The sequence below is a fragment of the Notolepis coatsorum genome (genome assembly GCF_963971535.1).
Source record: "Notolepis coatsorum genome assembly, chromosome: 2".
Classification (NCBI taxonomy): Eukaryota; Metazoa; Chordata; class Actinopteri; order Aulopiformes; family Paralepididae; genus Notolepis; species Notolepis coatsorum.
The window spans coordinates 128,234,410-128,255,955 of NC_140166.1; the positions used below are offsets into that span (position 1 = coordinate 128,234,410).

The following is a 21,546-nucleotide window of genomic DNA, read 5'->3' on the forward strand; positions in this document are numbered from 1 at the left end:
TCTTCTTCTCTTGGTGAAAATACTTGTTTCTGGTTGCAGTTGGAAGCAGTTTTCATCAACACAGATAAAATAAACATCCACTTGAAGTGATGCAAATGGTCATTACTTCCTGAAGCCACATTATTTTAGTCTCCAATGCAACTAACTGAGCATTTGGTGTCAACGTGCAGACACAAAAACACATCTACTGTACAGTACTGTATCTGTGAAACTGGTTTGACCATGCAGACTTAAATTTTTGCTGCTCAAGAATGTTGGGGAGTGGCAAAGCGACTTCTGATGGCGGGACACATGCATGGAGCCGTGACACTTTAGCTGAGCTCCATCGACTCATCTACATTGATTTGGTGGTCACTTCCGTGCTACAGTATATCCAACACCAATTGCAAGCAGGCATGCGTTGCTCATGGGACGACTGCATGATTTTTTCCCGTAACCGCAGTTTGCGAAGACGCTCTCTGATTGGCTAGCCCGCGTACAGCGAAGACCCTCTCTGATTGGTTTAGCTCCGAAGGGTCTCTTCCGCCTTGTACATATATATATATCTCTGCTTCAAAGTGGTTATGCTTTGGCCCTCTTTCGAAGTGGGTTATGCTTAGAGTTAGGTTTAGGGTTAGCTAAACCAATCAGAGAGGGTCTTCGCTGTACGCGGGCTAGCCAATCAGAGAGCGTCTTCGCAAATGGCGGCTACGAAAAAAAATCACTCGGGACGACTGGTTGCACTATGTTTTAATGACGCCACGTGCACGCGCGCTCCCGGGCGCGTGCACGCACTCCCGCACATGCGCATAAATGTTCCCTCGCATGCGCAGACTAAAGACAGTGCCTAATTGCCTCTACGAATGGCGTGTAACACATTTCATTCACAAGTATTTGAACACACCTGACGTATTGTTATGCAAAGTAGTACTTAGTGAGTTGGCGCATCAGTCGAGTGCAGCGCATTCCTGTGTGCACACGCGTGCACATCCGTGCATGTGCGTGCGCATGCTTCTGCTCACAGACTGGTTGCACGGTGTGCAACCCCGTCCCATGAGCAACGCATGCCTGATTGCAAGAAGGAAGGGGATGACATGTCACTTAAGTAAAGCCTGACAACAGGATAGGGACGGCAGTATAGTGTAGTCTATAAGGGTACACTGAGTACAATATAGTGTACTGCCTGCAACATTTAGAACATTATAGTGTACCCTCACATTTATTTTTAACAATACTTGCACTCTTAAATCACCATTTATCTTTATTGTACTATATTCTATTGTGCTATATTTAATTTAGTTTATATCCCATTTAATATTATTCAACCTCTTTATTTACAGTTGTACAGCCCTGGCCATTTTATTTTATTTCCTAATTATATAATAATAATAATAATAATAATAATAATAATAATAATAATAATAATAATAATAATAATAATAATAATAATAATAATAATAATAATACATCTATTTTATATAGCGCTTTTACAGGTGCTCAAAGACTATTTACATGGGTAGGAGAGACAAAATGATGGCACATTTTTTTAATAAAAATAAAAAACAGAACAAAAATAATACATGACAAAATAAAATAAAACCGACAGAATTAGAGGTCAAAAGCAAGATTGAAAAGGTGGGTTCTGAGGGCTGATCTAAAAGATGTCAGGGTGTTTGCATCACGGATATGGCTGGGGAGGGCATTCCAGAGGGAGGGGGCAGCAGCAGCAAAGGCCCTGTCGCCCCAGGTCCGGAGCTTGGTCGTGGGAGGTGTTAGGAGGTTGGCATCTGCAGACCTAAGGCGACGGGTGGGCGTGTGACGGTGGAGGAGGTTGGACAGGTAGGGAGGGGCAAGGTTGTTGAGGGCTTTAAATGTGATGAGAAGTATTTTAAATTGTATCTGATTGGAAGCCAGTGGAGGTCGTGGAGGACAGGGGTGATGTGATCAGAGCGACGGGGCGGACCTAGCACATTTGGCGCCCTAGGCGAGATTCACCACTGCGCCCCCCCCCCCCCCCCCCAAATCAAAACATCTTCACCCTTTTCACTGCCGCGCTACCAAACGGTTAACCCTTTTCACTGTGACAATACACAGAAGGTTAACCCTTTCACGACCGTCGGTTGTGTGATAGTCTAGGAGGATGAGGATGGAGAGGGAACCAGAGTCGGCAGAGAGGAGTATGTCGTTGGTGACCTTGAAGAGCAGTTTCGGTGCTGTGTCTGGTGCGGAATCCGGATTGAAAGGTATCATAAAGGTTATTGTTGTCGAGGTAGGATTTTAATTGGGAGGCAATGGCTCGCTCAATCATTTTTGAGAGGAAGATTACAGAATGTTATGGAACGCATCTGCTTGATTGGGGCATTATATTATATTGTGCTCAACTTAGTTCATATTTCATTTTATCTTAATCCACCTCTTTCTTGTATTAACTGTCTGTTAATGTATGTCCTTCCTGATTCTGATTCTGATAATAATCCAAGCTTTGAAAATTAAATAGAAAATCAGTCCAAAGCATTTAAATCTCCCGAGCTGTAAAAGCTGTAAAAGTAATTGGCTTTCATATACCCATTACTGAATGCTCTATGTTATGTGTGGATTATTGAATTATTGATTATTTATGTCATGTATTATTATATATCTATTATTATTATTATTATTATTATTATTATTATTATTATTATTATTATTATTATTATTATTATTATTATTATTATTATTATTATTATTATTATTATTATTATTATTATTATTATTATTATTATTATTATTATTATTATTATTATTATTATTATTATTATTATTATTATTATTATTATTATTATTATTATTATTATTATTATTATTATTATTATTATTATTATTATTATTATTATTATTATTATTATTATTATTATTATTATTATTATTATTATTATTAGACACAAGGGATAAGCCTCTCCCCAATAATCACAGTGTACCCCCATCAAAAAGCTAGACTACACCACTAAGGGAGAGGACCACGATGCTGCACCATGCATGCCAGACTGTACAGGTATAAAACCAACACTGGAATAGGCCAGAAGTAATGGCATCTGAAATCCAGTGTGCTAGCCTGTTTTGAGAGAACCATGCCTCAGCTGGCGCCCCATAACAGATCAACAGCTGATCAATCTTGTGAATACTTGTGTGCATTTCATGTCACACAGAACTGCTCAGGCTGGACGAAGAAAATGCATTGTTCCTTCCTCCTCGTTCTGATGTGGAGGGGGTAGGAAGGCATGCAGGGTGATTAGATTAGATGGAATGTATTTGTCATTGCACAAATACAAGTACAGAGTACAACGTGTGAATATGTAGAGTATATATTATATTATCATATGGATTCTATATGCAAAGCTAATGTATGTACAGTATTATTATATACAGTGGTACAAGTATGGATACACTATGGTAATAAACCATAGTAGCCAGTGGTTTAACAAATAAGAGTAGGTATGGATATATAGATATAGATACATGTATACAGTGTTATAGTACATTTCTATTTGTGCAATTTGTGCTTCCTGCTTCTGACACTGCAACATGCTTTTCATTACTGCTTCTGCTATTCTTTACATACATGCTGTTGAAGTTATGTGTTATGTATGATTGCATGTAACTGCCTAACTGTTTCCACAAGAGGGCGCTATAGGCGTAGCTATTGAAGCTGACGCCAGGTAAGAGGTATAAAAGGAGTTGTTACCTCCCCCTCTGTCTCTTCCTCCGTCGCCTCTCATAAGGAGAAGGTCTCGTGTACTGTTGGGTGCAATGTGAATAAACCACGCCAAAGGCTAAAGAGAGAAACCTTGTGGTCATGAACCTATTATTGTCGCTCCACAGCTGACTCGGCCCAGATCACGCAGGTGCGAAATAATAAGGGTAGCAAGTTTAGCTGAAGTATAGGCCAGTTTAGCACCGGGAGCACCGCGTGGCTAAGGCTAACGGGAGGTAAAGCTACGCCTACTATCAAAAGAGGATGGTGACCAAAGGAACGAGCAAATGGCCCTCGTTCAACAGAAGGGCAGAGGACTATGAGCTCTGGGAAGAGCGAATGTTGTGCTGTATGCACGGAGTGGGGCTGAAGAAAACCATCTTGATGGCCCCCACGGGAGAAGTAACGGCGGAAGCGCGAGCCCTGGACACCAAGCAAAATGCCGACGCATACTGCAAGTTAGCACCACTGGTAGACGACACAAGCTTGGGGCTGATATTCCGCAACACTAAGGACAAAGGCCGAGAGAGCCTGAAAGTGTTGAGAGAACACTATATCGGGAGAGGAAGACCCTGAATCGTATCCCTCTACATAACACTGACCGCTCTGAAGAAAGCGCACACCGAGACTGTGACCGAATACGTCATCAGGGCTGAGCAGATCATTACGGCGCTTAAGAGTGCAGGAGAAGCACAGAGCGATGGACTAATGATGGCGATGGTTATGAGAAGACTACCGGAGCTGTACAAACCGTTCACACTACTGGTGACACACGGTTCAGCGGACATGTCGCTGGGGGAGTTCAAGGCCAAGCTGCGGAACTTTGAGGCCTCAGAAGACACACACCCAGTCGCCGCGGAGGCGGGAGAGCAGCAGCAGGTCCAAAGGAAGGGACTGATCGTGGACACAGGTGCGTCGTCCCACATCATCAACGACAGGAATCTATTCAAGAACTTTGACAACACCTTCGAGCCGGAGAGACACAGCATGGAGCTGGCAGACGGGAAGCGCACTTTCGGGTTGGCGCAAGGGAGAGGAGACCCACAGGTATGCCTCATAGACAGTGAGGGGCGCCGGTGTACAGTGACGTTAAAGAACGCTCTCTACATACCCTCATTCCCACAAGAACTATTCTCTGTAAAATCTGCTACTGCGAACGGTGCCAAAGTGTTCTTCAATGAAGGTAAAGATGTTCTTGTAGAGCCTGACGGTACGATTTAACATAGAGGTGTACAAGAGAATGTATTATCTACAAACAGAGTGTAATGATAACGATAAGTGTAATAAGACTGTCAGTCACGATATTCAGACATGGCATGAGATCATGGGTCATTGTAATTATGAGGATTTACTGAAACTGCAAGCAGTGACAGAAGGCATGCACATTAACGGTGAAAAGCATAGACCAAACAAAGAATGTGAAGTGTGCATGAAGGGGAAGTTCACTCAATCGAGAAACAGAAGTCCCACAGAAAAAGTAAAGGTACCACTTGAGCTAGTTAACACAGATCTAGCCGGTCCAGTAAGCAACGAGTCCATAGGTGGCTTTAGATATGTACAGTCTTTTACAGATGTGTGTACAGGGGCAGTGTTTGTTTACTTTCTCAAAGCAAAGAGTGACACACTCCAGGCCACGGAGAAATTCCTTGCAGATGTAGCTCCTTATGGCAACATAAGATGCTTGAGGTCCGACAACGGAACCGAGTTCACAAATAGAGAGTTCCAATCACTGTTGAGAAGGAACAAGATAAGACACGAGACATCATGTCCTTACTCCCTGCACCAGAACGGGGTGGCAGAGAGGGAAGGACATACTATTTTCGAAATGGCTAGGTGTAAGCTAATAGATGGTAACTTACCTAAGAGTCTATGGCATTATGCGGTACAAGAAGCCGCTTACACCAGAAACAGGTGTTTTAATAAGCACACGGGCACCACCCCGTATACAGCACTGACAGAGAAAAAGTGTAATCTAGCTAGAATGCACAAATTTTGATCAGTGTGTTATGCTTACCAGCAGGACAGAGGAAAGCTTGAGTCCAGATGTGAAAAAGGACTCTTTGTAGGGCACGACAAAGGAAGCCCCGCTTTTCTAGTCTATTATCCCGGTAAAGGGAAAGTGCAAAAACACAGGCTAGTCAAATTTGTCACAAAGACAACATGTGAGAACGAGACACAGACAGAGGAGCCAGAGCTGGACTCCAGAGTAAGGTGTGAAGAAACAGAGACACCTCAGCCTAGTGTACTTAGCACAGTCATGCAGACAGACAGTCAGCAACCCCCAGAGGATGATGATGAGGAGCACCCGAGGGTGACGTCACGTGCCTCATGCAGTGGGAGGTATCCCTCACAGGAACACAAACCCCCAAAGTATCTGAAAGACTATGCCCAGAGAGAAAGTGACGAGGATGACAGTACACTTACTAGCATTGATTACTGCTACAGAGTAGTGAGTGGAATACCTCAGACATTTAAAGAGGCCATGGTGTCCCCTGAGTCAAGAAAATGGGAGAGCAATGGATGAAGAGATGAGGTCCCTAGAGGACAACCATACCTTTACTCTAACCAAGTTACCAGAGGGTAGACAGACAGTGGGAGGAAAATGGGTGTACTCAATCAAGGAGGGTATTGAAGGCCACGACAAGTACAAGGCCAGGTTTGTAGCTAAAGGTTACAGTCAGAGGGAAGGTATAGACTACGGTGAGACATTCTCACCTACAGCCAATCTGACCAGTGTACAGGTAGTGATGCAGAAAGCAGCTGAGGACAGTTTGATTTTACACCAGATGGATGTGAAGACAGCCTACCTGCACGCACCCATAGATAGGGAGATATATATGGAACAACCTGAAGGTTACGAGAAGAAAGGAGAGAAGCTAGTGTGTAAGCTAGAGAAATCCATTTACGGCCTGAAACAGTCTGGGCGAAATTGGAACGAGATGCTTCATACATGTCTCATTGAAGATCACTTCCTACAGAACCCAGTAGACCCCTGTGTTTACTCAAGGGAGTCAAAAGCATCAGGAAAAGTGATAATTGTAATTTGGGTGGATGATTTGATCATCGCAGCGGACAACACTAGAAACCTAGAGCAGTTGAAAAATATTCTCTCCACCAGATTCAAAATGAAAGACCTAGGCACGTTAAAGCATTTTCTAGGCATGGACTTCAAACAGTCTGCCAGTTGTGTAAAAATATCCCAGAAGAGATATGTGGAGAAGATCCTGAAACGTTTTGACATGCAGGAATGTAGGACAAGGGAAACACCATGTGATCAAAAACTAGACTACCAAGAGGATGCTCAGAAATTGACAGATGTAAAAATGTACAGAGAAGCTGTAGGTAGCCTCATTTATTTGACAACATGTACTCGCCCTGACCTATGTTTTGTAGTGAGTAAATTGTCACAGCATTTTGCTGACCTCACAGAGGAGCACTGGATTACAGCAAAACATGTTTTTCGCTATCTCAAAGGTACAGCAGATAAACAGCTTTGTTTCAGAAAGAGCAGTGAAGGCTTAGGGCTTAAAGCCTACAGTGATGCAGATTGGGCGGCAGACGCCACAGACAGAAGAAGTACCACAGGGTATTGTGTGAGTTTGAACACAGACAGCTCACTGGTTTCGTGGAAAACAAAGAAACAGCCCACAGTGGCACTGTCAACTTGTGAAGCCGAATACATGGCTCTAGCTATGACAATACAGGAATGTATTTATCTAGAACAACTGCTCGAAGGAATGGATACCAATGTATATAAGAAAACTGTTGTTTATGAAGACAACCAGGGAACCATTGCAATTGCTAGAAACCCTGTGTGCCGAGAGAGGTGTAAACATGTGGATATAAAATATAATTTCATCAGATCTGTCATCAGGGAAGAAATGATGACACTTGTTTATTGTCCTACAGACGACATGGTAGCAGACGCTATGACAAAGCCTGTCTCCAAACTGAAATTGAGAAGATTTGCAGAGGTCATGTTTGGTGTGTAAATATTGCCTGTTATGTAATATTGACTGCCATATTCTTTTGATGTTCTGAACTGTATTATTTTCTTTGAAAATAGTTTTTGAAAAAGTTGTACAGTATACAAGACAACCAGAAGTGGGAGTGTTGAAGTTATGTGTTATGTATGATTGCATGTAACTGCCTAACTGTTTCCACAAGAGGGCGCTATAGGCGTAGCTATTGAAGCTGACGCCAGGTAAGAGGTATAAAAGGAGTTGTTACCTCCCCCTCTGTCTCTTCCTCTGCAATGTGAATAAACCACGCCAAAGGCTAAAGAGAGAAACCTTGTTGTCATGAACCTATTATTGTCGCTCCACAGCTGACTCTGTCAACACATGCTACACAAATGCTGCTCAGCTGCTGCTTTAATGTCCTTTAAAGTTTAAGACTTGCTACACTAGTCTATCGTTCCTATAGCACCCACCTGGAACTTTTAACACATTTTCTTTGTTTACATACATTAGTCGGAGCGTCACCCATCATTAGAGTTTAGCTTGGTTTAGCTATCACTAGAAGACTGGCTGGTGGTGTCCATCGCAACACAAAAGTATTAGTATCCAAGTAGTACTTGAGGCAATTTTGGCAAGGGCCTTTTAATAATTAGCCTTCTTAAAATGAATTCACCAGCATTCCAACCCCAAGCATCAACAGTGTCTCCCCTGAATCCCGGCCATCCTTTCCCCCATACCCTAACATTCATTCAAGGGTCCTGCTTCATAAATCCTTCTCTGTTGTACCTGAAAGTTGTTTATATATTCACATACATGTTGTGTGTTCCTTTACAGCTACTGGACTCAATACCGAGTAATTTACATGTTTAAACATTTATCTACTTATCATTTACCACTGAACCTGACATTGTGTTGTCTGGCCTCGCTTTTACTGTACAACATGAACAACATACAAAGTCGTGCTCTTTTTCATGGTGGACAATTCTTGAGATACAACACAACTCTTTCCTGTACCATGCAGCCCAACCAGTTAAATGTGTGATGACTGATCGCATCACTTAAAACTGTACTGTATTTACTGTCATACTCAGCCTCCAGCAGGGAACAAGACCTGTTTGGTGGCATATAATAATAATAATAATAATAATAATAATAATAATAATAATAATAATAATAATAATAATAATAATAATAATAATAATAATAATAATAATAATAATAATAATAATAATAATAATAATAATAATAATAATAATAATAATAATAATAATAATAATAATAATAATAATAATAATAATAATGGCTTGGATTTATATAGCACCTTTCACATACCCAAGGTGCTTTACAATAAGAGGGGGAGGGGGGAGAGGATAATGGTGTCATAAACTGAGAAACAAATTCCAAAAACAGAACAGAGCAAACAGAACATAACAACAGAACAAAACAAAATAGAACAAACAGAATGAATAGGATGCTAAGGAGCATCAGAGACCATATGCTTGGGTGAAGAGATGGGTTTTCAGCAGGTTTTTAAAGTGGGCGAGAGTGTTCGCATTTCGGATGTCCATGTTCCAAAGGGTGGGGGCAGCGACACTAAAAGCCCTGTCCCCGATGGTCCGCAACCTGGCTTGTGGTATGGTGAGTAAGCCTGTGTCAGAGGAGAGGAGATTCCGGGAGGGGGTGTAGGTGTGGCGAAGGTTGGATAGGTATTGAGGGACAGTGGTGTGTAGGGATTTATATGTGAGCAGGAGGATCTTGAAGGTGACATGAGATTTTACGGGAAGCCAGTGAAGGTGTATGCGGGTGGGGGTGCCAGGGTTTGGTGCAGGTGAGAACCCTGGCGGCAGAGTTCTGAACATACTGGAGCCTATCCAGGGCTTTGTGGGTCACCCCGGATAGGGCTCCATTACAATAGTCCAAACGGGAGGTGATGAAGGCGTACATGAAGGTCTCAGCCACAGAGTCTGTAAGTGAGGGCTGGAGTCTTGAAGGTGAAAAAAAATGTTGAGGTGAAAAAAGGCTGATTTAGTGACAGATTTGGGGGATAAATTATCTGGTTTCTTATTAGAATTACCATTGATGTGTTTTTGGGTCTCAACGTGTACATGGCGCTGGCCCTGGGTTGCTATTTTATAAAAACTGTTTTTTTATACGAGCGACTGAGATCGAGATTTGATCTCTTCCGAGCGCCAGTGTACTAGGTTAGTCTCGACGACTCACGCTCATCTCTGGGGGGAGATGACGGAGTAGATCAAAGCATTGGCGGAGGGGTCTCACGCCCATGGGGTGGGCCACCGGGTACGGTGCGTTCGTGTTCTGACCGTCTTGGTGGCGCCCTCTGTGATGTTTTGGATCGACACGTGTACCTACCCCCCTCTTAGGACTGGGGATGGCAGCGTGACTAGGACACGGGACTGGTTATGGTCGCGCCGGACCAGGTCAGTTAACCCGTTGTCCGCCGGGGCGCAGATCTGCTGTTCTGGTACCCTGAAGGACTTTGTGCTTTTTGGGGGGGAAAATGCAGAGTTGGCCCTGGCGTCGCAGGGATTGATATTATGGATGTGTGTGCTTCGTCCATATTGTGTTGTACCTTGCGCTGTGCTAAGGAGCCTGGTCCTTCCCAATTCATTTTTGCCCCTCCCTTCCCCTGCTGGGCAGGGCTGGGAGGGGGCTGTCGAGGAGGTTTCTATTGAACCCCTCTGGCATCCCTGTGTACGTCCCGGTCCGCCGGGCCCAGGTCCGGACTCGTTCTCGTCGACCTGTTGGCCTGGGTTAACCCCTTCTTGAAAACTGAAACACTTGTACTGCCTGTATAGCCGGCGTATACGTGCAGTTGTGTTTCGGAGTTTTTTTCTTGGGGGGTTAAGGGAACAACCGTCTCCTGTTAAACTAAACATAGGGGGGTGGTTGATTCCCCGGTGTGTTGGTAGCAAAATCGACTCTCGGTTTTAGGCCGGGCTTGACCCCGTCTGCCTGCGAGTGTGCCCCCGCACTTTTCATGACGTCTGCCAATCATGTCAGCCTTCTCTTGGACCTCGACCTCTCTAAGGGGTCGGGTTTGTGGAGGCTGCGACATGGTGCACAGCATACCGAACGCCCCTTCCGCCGGGGTGCTGTTTTCACAGTAGACCCCTTAGGTGCCTGTCTAGTCTCCGGGCACAGGTCGAGTTATGCTCTTGGCCTGCTGCCGGGATTGAGGGATCAACCTCTTGGTGGTTGTCTCCCCGGTGCGCCGACTGGCCCCACAGTGTTGTGGGGGTGTAGCCTCTGTGGAGTGCTTCAGGGCGGCGTGCTGTAGGGGGGAAGGGCCTGCTCTTGGATTGGGCCCTGTCCGATATGCTGGCGATGTGGGGGGTGGTGTCACTAGTGACCGTCTGGTGGGGTCTCGATGCTACGGCATCGTTGGCCTCACCAGGCCCCCTTTTTCGGGGGGTTCTGGCCCTCAGGCTGTCCCGGGGGCTGGGTCCTCCTCCACGCTCCGCTGCTACGGCCTTGCCACGGGGTTGGGTTCTTGACCTTTGACCCTGTGATGTTAGGGGCTGTAACAGGTTTTTTTCCCTTCCCGTTCGTTCCCTAGTGGCATGTGGGATGCGCGCCTGAGTGGTCGCGGGTCCTTCTGTGTGAAGGTAAGTCCCACGATCTGCTCACCCTGTGTGTTGAGGTGCTAAACCCTCTTCGCACAGTCGGATCCGATTCCCTCCCGTCCCCCTCTAGGGGGATCCAGGGGCTCTGTCCTCCCCGGTTCTGATGGTTGTGGGGGGCCTCAGCGGGTACATTTGTCGAGCTTCCGCTCTGCTCAGCTCCTGTGTTCCACTAGAGTGCAGAGCGTAAGCTATACGATAATATAACATGCGGTTATCCTATAACCATAGTTATATGAGTATAGCGAGCGCTCTGCACTGACTCACTGAGGACCTTGGTGGTGAAAGACTTGGGAAGGAGCTGTTAGTATGGCCACGACCCCGCTTATGTAGAGGAGCGGATGTGGGTGTGGCCAGGCGGATGGGTGTGTACATGTGGAGAACAATTATTCAGTGTTAGATTGGATAAAGGGATAGTTCCACTAGAGTGCAGAGCGCTCGCTATACTCATATAACTATGGTTATAAGATAACCATATGTTATGATATTACATTCTGCTCAGCATAATTTGTATGCAAAATATTGTGGTTCCCTGCTTTAGTCTGTTGACACATTTCTATACTAAATGCTTTTGTAGTCCTGTGTCATACCTAAATGTCATAACAACTCACCAAAAGTGACTATTGCACAACTTTCCACCAAGGGGGGGGAAACACCCCCTTCACCCCCCCCCCCCCCCCCCACCACACTCCCTCGTTGGGAAATCTCCCTTATTTTAATATCCCAATGTTGACAGCTATGACCTTACCTGCTACACTTAGGGTACCTGTTTAGATAAACCCAACTTCCTTTATGCTTACCTGTCATACTTAGCTATATAAACTTTTATTTTTATTTTACTTCTGTTTTTTTTGTGCCCCCCCATACTAGCTCTTGCCCCCCCCCCCCCCCCCCCTGTGCCCCCTTGTTTAAAAATTCCTAGAATCGCCACTGCTGACCAGGTGTAGGGTAGGCCTTCCAGAGGACCAGAGATGGATGGAGAGTGACTGACCAGGTGTAGGGTAGGCCTTCCAGAGGACCAGAGATGGATGGAGAGTGACTGACCAGGTGTAGGGTAGGCCTTCCAGAGGACCAGAGATGGATGGAGAGTGACTGACCAGGTGTAGGGTAGGCCTTCCAGAGGACCAGAGATGGATGGAGAGTGACTGACCAGGTGTAGGGTAGGCCTTCCAGAGGACCAGAGACTGATGGAGTGACCGACCAGGTGTAGGGTAGGCCTTCCAGAGGACCAGAGATGGAGGAGGTTATGCCCATGAGGACCGCAGTGAGCAGATGACATCAATAGCCTTCAACATCCAAAGAAAACCCCATAATTTCCTTTGCCCAGAGTCATTCAATAAAGACAATAATATAATTTTTTTTTAAATCAACATGTTTCTTTGTGATGCTTTCATTTTTATACATTTTCAAAGATCATATAATTTGAGATGGAAAACTTTGACATAATGTGGAAGTGACAGCTACAACATGTTAATAATATAACTACAGCAGAACCTCAGACTTCTCAACTGACCAATAACATAGGGTAATGTGGAAATCAAATGTATTTATTATACGCAAGGGATTTTTGTTGTTGTTGATGCATGCATATGCATTCAAACGCTTTTCAGTGGCAAATTAGACGACAGGGGATTTTACAATCTGTCTGTGTATTTATAATTTTTTGTTTTGGCCCATATTTCTGTCTTTCAGTCCCTGGTTTGAACAACCTCAAGGGATTCAGATATACTCCTATAGGCAAAAGATAACTGCATGAAGTGATAACAAAAGGATTTTGGATACATTATTTTACGTCACAAATTGCACTGATTTAATGAGAGCACATTGTGGTAAATCTAACGTTTTCACATGTTTCCAAAAAGCAAATTGTTGTATAGTAAGATGTGAAAACAGGACTAAATCGGATTGATGCCTTGTGTTTTTAATTATTTTAGTATTTTTATTTTATCTGAATGTTTCTTCCATTTCATTGTTGTTTTATTCATTTAAATTGTTTTATATTTTTTTTTCATGTAGCATTTTTGTTATATATTGTTACAACAATATAAAGTGCGTTACAAATTGAATTTATTATTATTAAAGTTGTAGTGTCTTTTGTAGCAGAGAAGTGTATGTTGGTTGTAAAAACATTATTAATCTAACTTAAATATATATTTTTTTTAATATTTAGCAAAAAAACTAAATGTGTTAGGTTGTGCCCCGTTCTCCACTTGCAATGATGCTCTCTGGGGATGCATAATACTTTCAATATCAATTGTAAATTATTTCCCTTAAACTTTTAATGCATGATACAATATCTGCATATACTTTCTTTATTAGATGTAAAAATTAAAACACTACTGCCAGTGGGTCTTGGACTTCCTGACTGGCAGACCCCAGGTGGTGAGAGCAGGCAACTGCACCTCCTCATCCATCACCCTCAACATAGGGGCCCCCCAGGGCTGTGTTCTGAGTCCCCTCCTCTACTCCCTGTACACACACGACTGTGTGGCTCAGCGGAGTAGCAATACAATCGTCAAATTTGCTGACGACACAGTGGTGGTGGGCCTGATCTCTGCCAACGACGAGAGGGCCTACCTGGAAGAGGTCAAGGTCCTGGCGGGATGGTGCCAGGAAAACAGCCTCTCCCTGAACGTCAGCAAAACAAAGGAGATGATTGTGGACTTCAGGAGGTCGGGGGTCAAGGACTACAGCCCCCTCAGCATCGACGGGGCACCGGTTGAGAGAGTCAACAGCTTCAAGTACCTCGGAGCCCACATATCCGAGGACTTGACATGGACCATACACATTAACAGTGTGGTGAAGAAGGCACGACAACGCCTCTACTTCCTCAGGCGCCTAAGGAAGTTCCAAGTCAGCCAGAAGATCCTTAAGAACTTCTACTCATGTACAATAGAGAGCATCTTGACCGGCAACATCACCTCCTGGTTTGGGAATAGCACTGCAAAAGACCAAAGCAGACTACAAAGAGTGACACGTTCAGCCGAACGCACAATTGGAGGGGGGCTCCCCACCCTCCAGAACATTTACTACAAGCGTTGCAAGGGGAAGGCTAAGAGAATTATTAAGGACTCGAGCCACCCGAACAACTGCCTCTTTGAACTGCTGCCGTCAGGCAAGCGATACAGGAGTCTCAAGGCGAGCACAGAAAGACTCAGAAGTAGCTTCTATCCCCAGGCCATCAGGCTGCTAAACGAACAATGAATGAACACTACACAACAACAACCACCAAACACACATAGCACACACATCCACACGCACACACTCACTTTAAACAAACACACTGTAGCACCCACTACACACACTTTATAGCACACACCCACTTTAAACAAACACACTGTAGCACCCACTCCCCACACTTTATATTTATGGATGAAGGATTGCACTACAACTCGTACACCTTACTGTAAATTGTACCTAAAATTGTACCTCATCCCATTTCTGCTTTGCACTAGATAGTACTGTACATTAGTACACTGCATAGTATTGTGTATTGTATATTATATGGTAACTCAGAACATTGTACATATGTCTATACCGAACAACTGTGACCTCATTTTCTTCTAAATTCAAGCTATATTATGTTATTATGTTATTTGATACTATCTTGTCTAGCACAGTCTCTGGAGCGTAACAGTAAGAAGCATTTTGTATGAAAGTATTCTGTACTTCTGTATGACAACTATTAAAGAACTTGAACTTGAACTTGAATTTAATTATGCATAATTTAGTCACAAAACGTTTCTTCCTTCTGGGAAATGCACAGTATATGCCACCAAACAGGTCTTGTTCATTGTTGAAGGCTGACAGTGAAGAATTTGTAAGCGATGTGATCAGTTATTATCACACATCTTAACTGGTTGGGCTGCATGGTACAGGAATGAGTTGTGTTGCATACATTTCCCACCATGAAAAAGAGCAAGACTTTGCATGTTGTTCATCTAACTTCTAGCACATATCATAAATTGATACATCAAGTGATCTATGCACAAAAACAATATTCAGAATGTTCAGGGCCCCATTATCCCTTTTCACTCTCAAACTTTTCTCTCTCCTCTCTCTCTATCGCGCGCGTGTGTGTGTGTGTGTGTGTGTGTGTGTGTGTGTGTGTGTGTGTGTGTGTGTGTGTACACATGCATGTGTGTGTGTGCTACCCGCCCCCCATCCCAGGCAACTGTAAGCCACAGACAGTGGTGAAAATCATAATCCATCATAATCAGCAGTTTATCTATGGTTATCACCTGCACACACATATCACTTGTCTCTGCTGCCCTTTGATTAAAAAACGTCCCTATGTCCATTTTCCTTTTTTTTGGGGCATATTTCAGTTAGTCACAGTAAAAGTCACCTAGTAAAAGTGAGATAATTGACAATATCAAAACATGCTAGGGCTGTACCGAATAGTTCGAAGCTTCGTTCATAATGTCGACATTCGAATTCTAAATCAACATAAAAAATTGTAATAAAAAAAAATATATATAATTTACATTTTTATTTGCCAAGGTATGGCGAGTGCCATACCTTGCCATACCAAAATGACGCCCCTGTCTTTAAGAGCGGTTTTGAATGTGGGTAGGGATTCACAAGGAATACAGCTTTGGGTAGGGCGTTCCACATTGATGTGGCATAATTGCGAAACGTGTTTAGTCCCTTGTTTGAGCCGAATCTGGGTTTAACATGATTTGTTGAGCTTCCTCTGTTGTTGTGGTGTGGTATTCACTGACCTTTGGGAAGTATTTTGACATGTACATGGGTACCTTAGTCGTATAGTGTATCTTGTAGACCAGGCCCATTGCAAGTTGCTGTACTCTGTCGTCTACTCTAAGCCATCCTAGGTTGTCAAAGTGTGCATGGTGAGGTGGGTTCCAAGGGTAAGGTCAAGTAGTAGTCTGACCAGTTTGTTTTGTGATGTTTGTAATCTTGTTTTTAGCGCCTTTGAGGTGCTTTGGTACCATGAGCATAGTCGTAGCACCCTTGAATGAGTGCTCCTGCCAGAGTCTTCAGGGTATTCTTGTTTAGATCCGGTACAAGAATCTAGTTCGTTGGTTGACTTTTTTTGCATCCAGCTCACTGATAAGCTATCAAAACCAATTGCTTTTAGCTTGTCAATCAGAATGGAGTGATTGACAGTGTCGAAGGCCTTTTGTAGGTCCAGCATGACCATGCCGCAGTATTTGCCCGCGTCCACCTCTTGTTTGATGTGGTCATTCAAATAGAGAAGGCATGTGTCAGTGGAGTGGGATGTTCTGAAGCCAGATTGGAATTCGTAGATTAGATTTTTTTCCGCCAGGTACTTTTCTACCTGTTCGTAGACTATTTTCTCCATGACTTTCGAGATGGAGGTAAGAATAGATTGATAAAGGGTCATTTGATTGAATTCCAATAATAGCCATGAAGAATGAAACATAGGCCTACGGTTCAACTGTTGGACATTTGCCTTTCAGACCGATTTAAGAAATGCTAAATGGCAAGAGATTGATATGGGGAAATGTCCATCTATTTACTTATTTATTTATTTATTTATTTATTTATTTATTTATTTATTTATTTATTTATTTATTTATTTATTTATTTGTTTATTTATTTATTTATTTATTTATTTATTTATTTATTTATTTATTTATTTATTTATTTATTTATTTATTTATTTATTTATTTATTTATTTATTTATTTATTTATTTATATCTATTTATCTATTTATCTATTTATCTTTTTTTATTTTTATTTTTTATTTTATTATTTATTTATTTATTTATTTATTTATTTATTTATTTATTTATTTATTTATTTTTTATTTATTTATTTATTTATTTATTTATTTATTTATTTATTTATTTATTTATTTATTTATTTATTTATTTATTTATTTATTTATTTATTTATTTATTTATTTATTTATTTATTGCCACTGTCCCTAAATGAAATTATGTAACACATTTATTTTTAAATTGGTATATATATTAATTAAACCTATTACATTCTCTACTTAAGTATGATGTGTTATACATGGGCAATAACTTATTTTGTTAGATAAAGCTTAGTATTAGAAATAGTACATTTTCAGGGAAATGTGGAAAATGCCCAACATTGTGATGTTGCAAATGTAAACATCCCCCCCCCCCCCCCCCCCCCCTTAAAATAGATTAAAATTAGGGATGTCCGATATTATCGGCTGACCGATATTATCGGCCGATATCGGCAGTAAAATGTGATATTGGAAAATATCGGTATCGGTTAAAAAAAAAAAAAAACAATAACAATATTTGTTATATTATATATCCAGTGAAATTATTAGTTACCTGAAATTATTCCATTTTTGGGGGGGGGGGGGGGGGGGGGAAACCCTGCATATATCGGTATCGGTTGATATCGGTTGATATCGGTATCGGAATTAAGAGTTGGACAATATCGGAATATCGGTATCGGTAAAAAGCCAATATCGAGCATCCCCCCTGTGGCCCCTAGAGGGTGGGGACCAACCAACCAACCTATATGGAGTGCGCTAGGTCGCAGCTAAACAGAGCAGACAGAGTGAGGGAGCAAGAGACGCTAGAGAGAGACATAAAGTAAGAACATTTAAACCATTTATGCAAGTATATTCTGAATTCAATAATGCGACCAGGATAGGCAAATGTGGCAGTTGTGGGCCCAAATATTGATATGTTGCATTATTCAAGTTAGGCTTTCTCTCTTATATCATATAGCCTTATAGCCTATACCTACCTAAGCTATAGCCAAATGTGTCTCTGTGAATGAAAAATAGGACTAAAGAGGCCTTTATTGTATTTGGTAGAAATAAAATACAAAATACACACAATGCATTGATTATTGTCTTACAGCAAGAATGTCCTAAGTTCAAATCCTGTGGAAGGCCTTTATAGGAGTTTGCATGTTCTCCCATTTTGCGTGCATGGGTTTCCTCCGGGTAGGATACTCAGGTTTCCTCTCACAGCATAAAAACATGTACGCTATGTACATACATTATGGCTGGAGTTGGTCTCCAGGTGCCAGCCTATGGCTGCCCACGGCTCCTCCTAATTGGTTGGGATACAGAGGTACACGTAGGCATTATGGGTATAGTGTGCTTGATAAATAAAGATATTCTATTATATTCTGCACTATTTGATATCAACCCATTCAAATGATCAGGCTCTATTATTCCAACTTATGTCAGTAAGAAGTGCAAAACCGTGCAAACCCAAGGTGCTACCCATTTGGGTCACATTCTTAACCCAATCTCTACCTACTTGTTAAACAAGCCACATTGCCTATTTTGGACCCACATATAACCCAAATGCTACCCATGTGGGCTACAATTGATGGGTACCATGTGGGCCCAGCGCACATTACCCAGTTTTATAATAATAGCCTACACAACATGTGACAACCAACCCCAAAGAAAATGTGACGACCAACCCCAACTGGAATGTCTTGATAGCATCAAGGCTAACCGCCATCTAACAACTAGTTAGCTATAGCTAACAATCTAAACTATAGCTATCCCTTCACACTTTTTAAGGGTAATAATTGTTTCATTATAAACCAATTGTGTAAAGGCCTAGAAGAAAAATACTGAGGAGCGGAATATTTACAAATGGACATGAAAAACACAAAACGTCCTCTCACCTCAAGTTCAGCTGTTTCACTCCAAAGATGACAATGTAGGTGAACTCTGACCCCAATTCTGGACATTTAAATACCAAAATATGGGAGACAGGACCCTCTGGTGGTGAAATATAATGAATGTGACACGTTCAGCCGAACGCACAATTGGAGGGGGGCTCCCCACCCTCCAGAACATTTACTACAAGCGTTGCAAGGGCAAGGCTAAGAGAATCATTAAAGACTCCAGTCACCCGAACAACTGCCTCTTTGAACTGCTGCGGTCAGGCAAGCGATACAGGAGTCTCAAGGCGAGCACAGAAAGACTCAGAAGAAGCTTCTATCCCCAGGCCATCAGGCTGCTAAACGAACAATGAATGAACACTACACAACAACAACCACCAAACGCACATAGCACACACATCCACACGCACACACTCACTTTAAACAAACACACTGTAGCACCCACTCACACACTTATAGCACACACCCACTTTAAACAAACACACTGTAGCACCCACTCCCCACACTTTATATTTATGGATGAAGGATTGCACTACAACTCGTACACCTTACTGTAAATTGTACCTAAAATTGTACCTCATCCCATTTCTGCTTTGCACTAGATAGTACTGTACATCAGTACACTGCATAGTATTGTGTATTGTATATTATATGGTAACTCAGAACATTGTACATATGTCTATACCGAACACTGTGACCTCATTTTCTTCTTCTAAATTCATGCTATATTATGTTATTATGTTATTTGATACTATCTTGTCTAGCACAGTCTCTGGAGCGTAACAGTAAGAAGCATTTTGTATGAAAGTATTCTGTACTTCTGTATGACAACTATTAAAGAACTTGAACTTGAACTACCCGTGTGACAACGTCCCCCGTTCTCCCTACTACTTGGATAAGTAATCATAATTTTGTCACAGTTGAGTGGGGTCAGGGGTCAGGACCCAATAGCAGACAGGTGGATGAGGTTTTAGTCCAGGGGTATTTAATTACAAACAAACAAGGATTAACTCAAGGGCCTCTCAGGGGGGCCTTTTGCCACATGGTGGGGGCTATTAACCCCGGTAGTGGAGTTGAAGGCCCTCCTTCAATATTGTTTGTTTTAATGAAATACATAAAGAAATTTAAATTGCACCGTATTATATTCATGTGTTATTTATGTATATCCACTATGCACATGGTACCCTATACTGTATGTGCTATTGGTTCCTTAAAAATGTATAACGTTTGAAAACAAACAACAGAAAAATGATTGACGAATGAATGAATCAACAACCTTTATTTATTTGTATACAATTGACAAATTCATGACATTTATAATAACATGTTTTAAATAACATTAAGTTACTGGTTACAAGTTAATGTACATCACAATGGTGGAAGTTCAATTGCACAGGGTTCTGTAGCACAGGGTTGAAATAGCTGCACTGGGACGGACGTATGGATCAGACTCAAGAGCTGTCCATGGTGGTCTGCAGCCAGTCGATGAAATACATGTCTGATGAAAAAGAGTGGAGAGACTCAGTGTCAACACTCTTTATTTCACATCACTCCATGTGCATAATGTGGCATCTCTGTCATAAAATACAACAACAACAACAACAACAACAACAACAACAACAACAACAACAACAACAGCAACAGCAGTAGCAGCAGCAACAACAATACAAAATAAATAAATAAATGCCCTAGAAAGAATGCTATGTTTTACCTTGGCGTAGACACCAGGGTGGTTCCTCTCAGCGCACCCGAAGCCCCAGGACACAACACCCTGCAGCTCACCATCGCACACAACGGGGCCACCGGAGTCACCCTGAGAGAAGAGAGAGAGAGAGAGAGAGAGAGAGAGAGAGAGAGAGAGAGAGAGAGAGAGAGAAGTGAGTGGATAGATCAATCTCAACATCATGCTGATAGGTCTTAATACATGTGCACCCTGATGGGAAAGCAGAGAGGTACACAACCTGGCAAGAGTCCTTGCCTCCCTCCATGTATCCAGCGCAGAACATGGCATCAGTGATCATGCCAGGGTAGGAGTTGTCACAGTCCTCACGAGACAGGATGGGGATGTTCAGGCACTGCAGCTTGTTGCTGTCAGCAGCTGAGAAGATGTGGGCCCACAGCAATAAAGACACAGAAGAAGGAGGCAAAAGAGGACAGACACATTTATAAATATATAAGTCGGTCAAAGAATACCCCAAGCAAAACCAGAATCCTGATGCCACCCACCAGAGCTCATAGTCACACCCCAGCCAGAGACTTTGCACATGGTGCCAGCAGGGGCACAGCTGGTGGGCGGAGCCACAGGCTGCACAAACTCATTGAGGGTGGCAGGCTTGCTCAGCTTGATCAGCATGATGTCATTGTTGACAGTCCAGGACTCATAGTTTGGGTGGGGGATCACACGGGAGGCTGAAATGATCTGTTCATTGCCGTCCATGAACCAGCGGTTGTGGTCACCAAGAACAATATCCATTTTACTGGAGGAGTGACAGGAGTAAGAAGTGGGAGACAAAAGACAGAGAAGGAGGCAAGAAAACGAGGGAAATATCTGTGAACAAATGAACAAACTTTGTTCTGTAGTTTTGTGATTGATGTTGTCTTAACAATTGT

At 42.5% G+C, this 21,546-nt stretch overlaps 1 pseudogene across 1 annotated transcript in view; it reads right to left on the bottom strand.

Moving 5' to 3' along the window:
- Positions 1 to 20,387: 20,387 nt before the first annotated feature.
- The window catches only part of LOC311223510 (trypsin-1-like), a 4,363-nt pseudogene continuing 3,204 nt past the window's right edge, over positions 20,388 to 21,546 (bottom strand). Inside the window, exons 3-6 of the transcript in view lie at positions 21,163 to 21,413; positions 20,898 to 21,034; positions 20,648 to 20,749; positions 20,388 to 20,434 (exon numbers count right to left, since the gene is read on the bottom strand). The product of the transcript in view is annotated as a trypsin-1-like (transcript). The remainder of the gene's footprint in view (positions 20,435 to 20,647; positions 20,750 to 20,897; positions 21,035 to 21,162; positions 21,414 to 21,546) is intronic.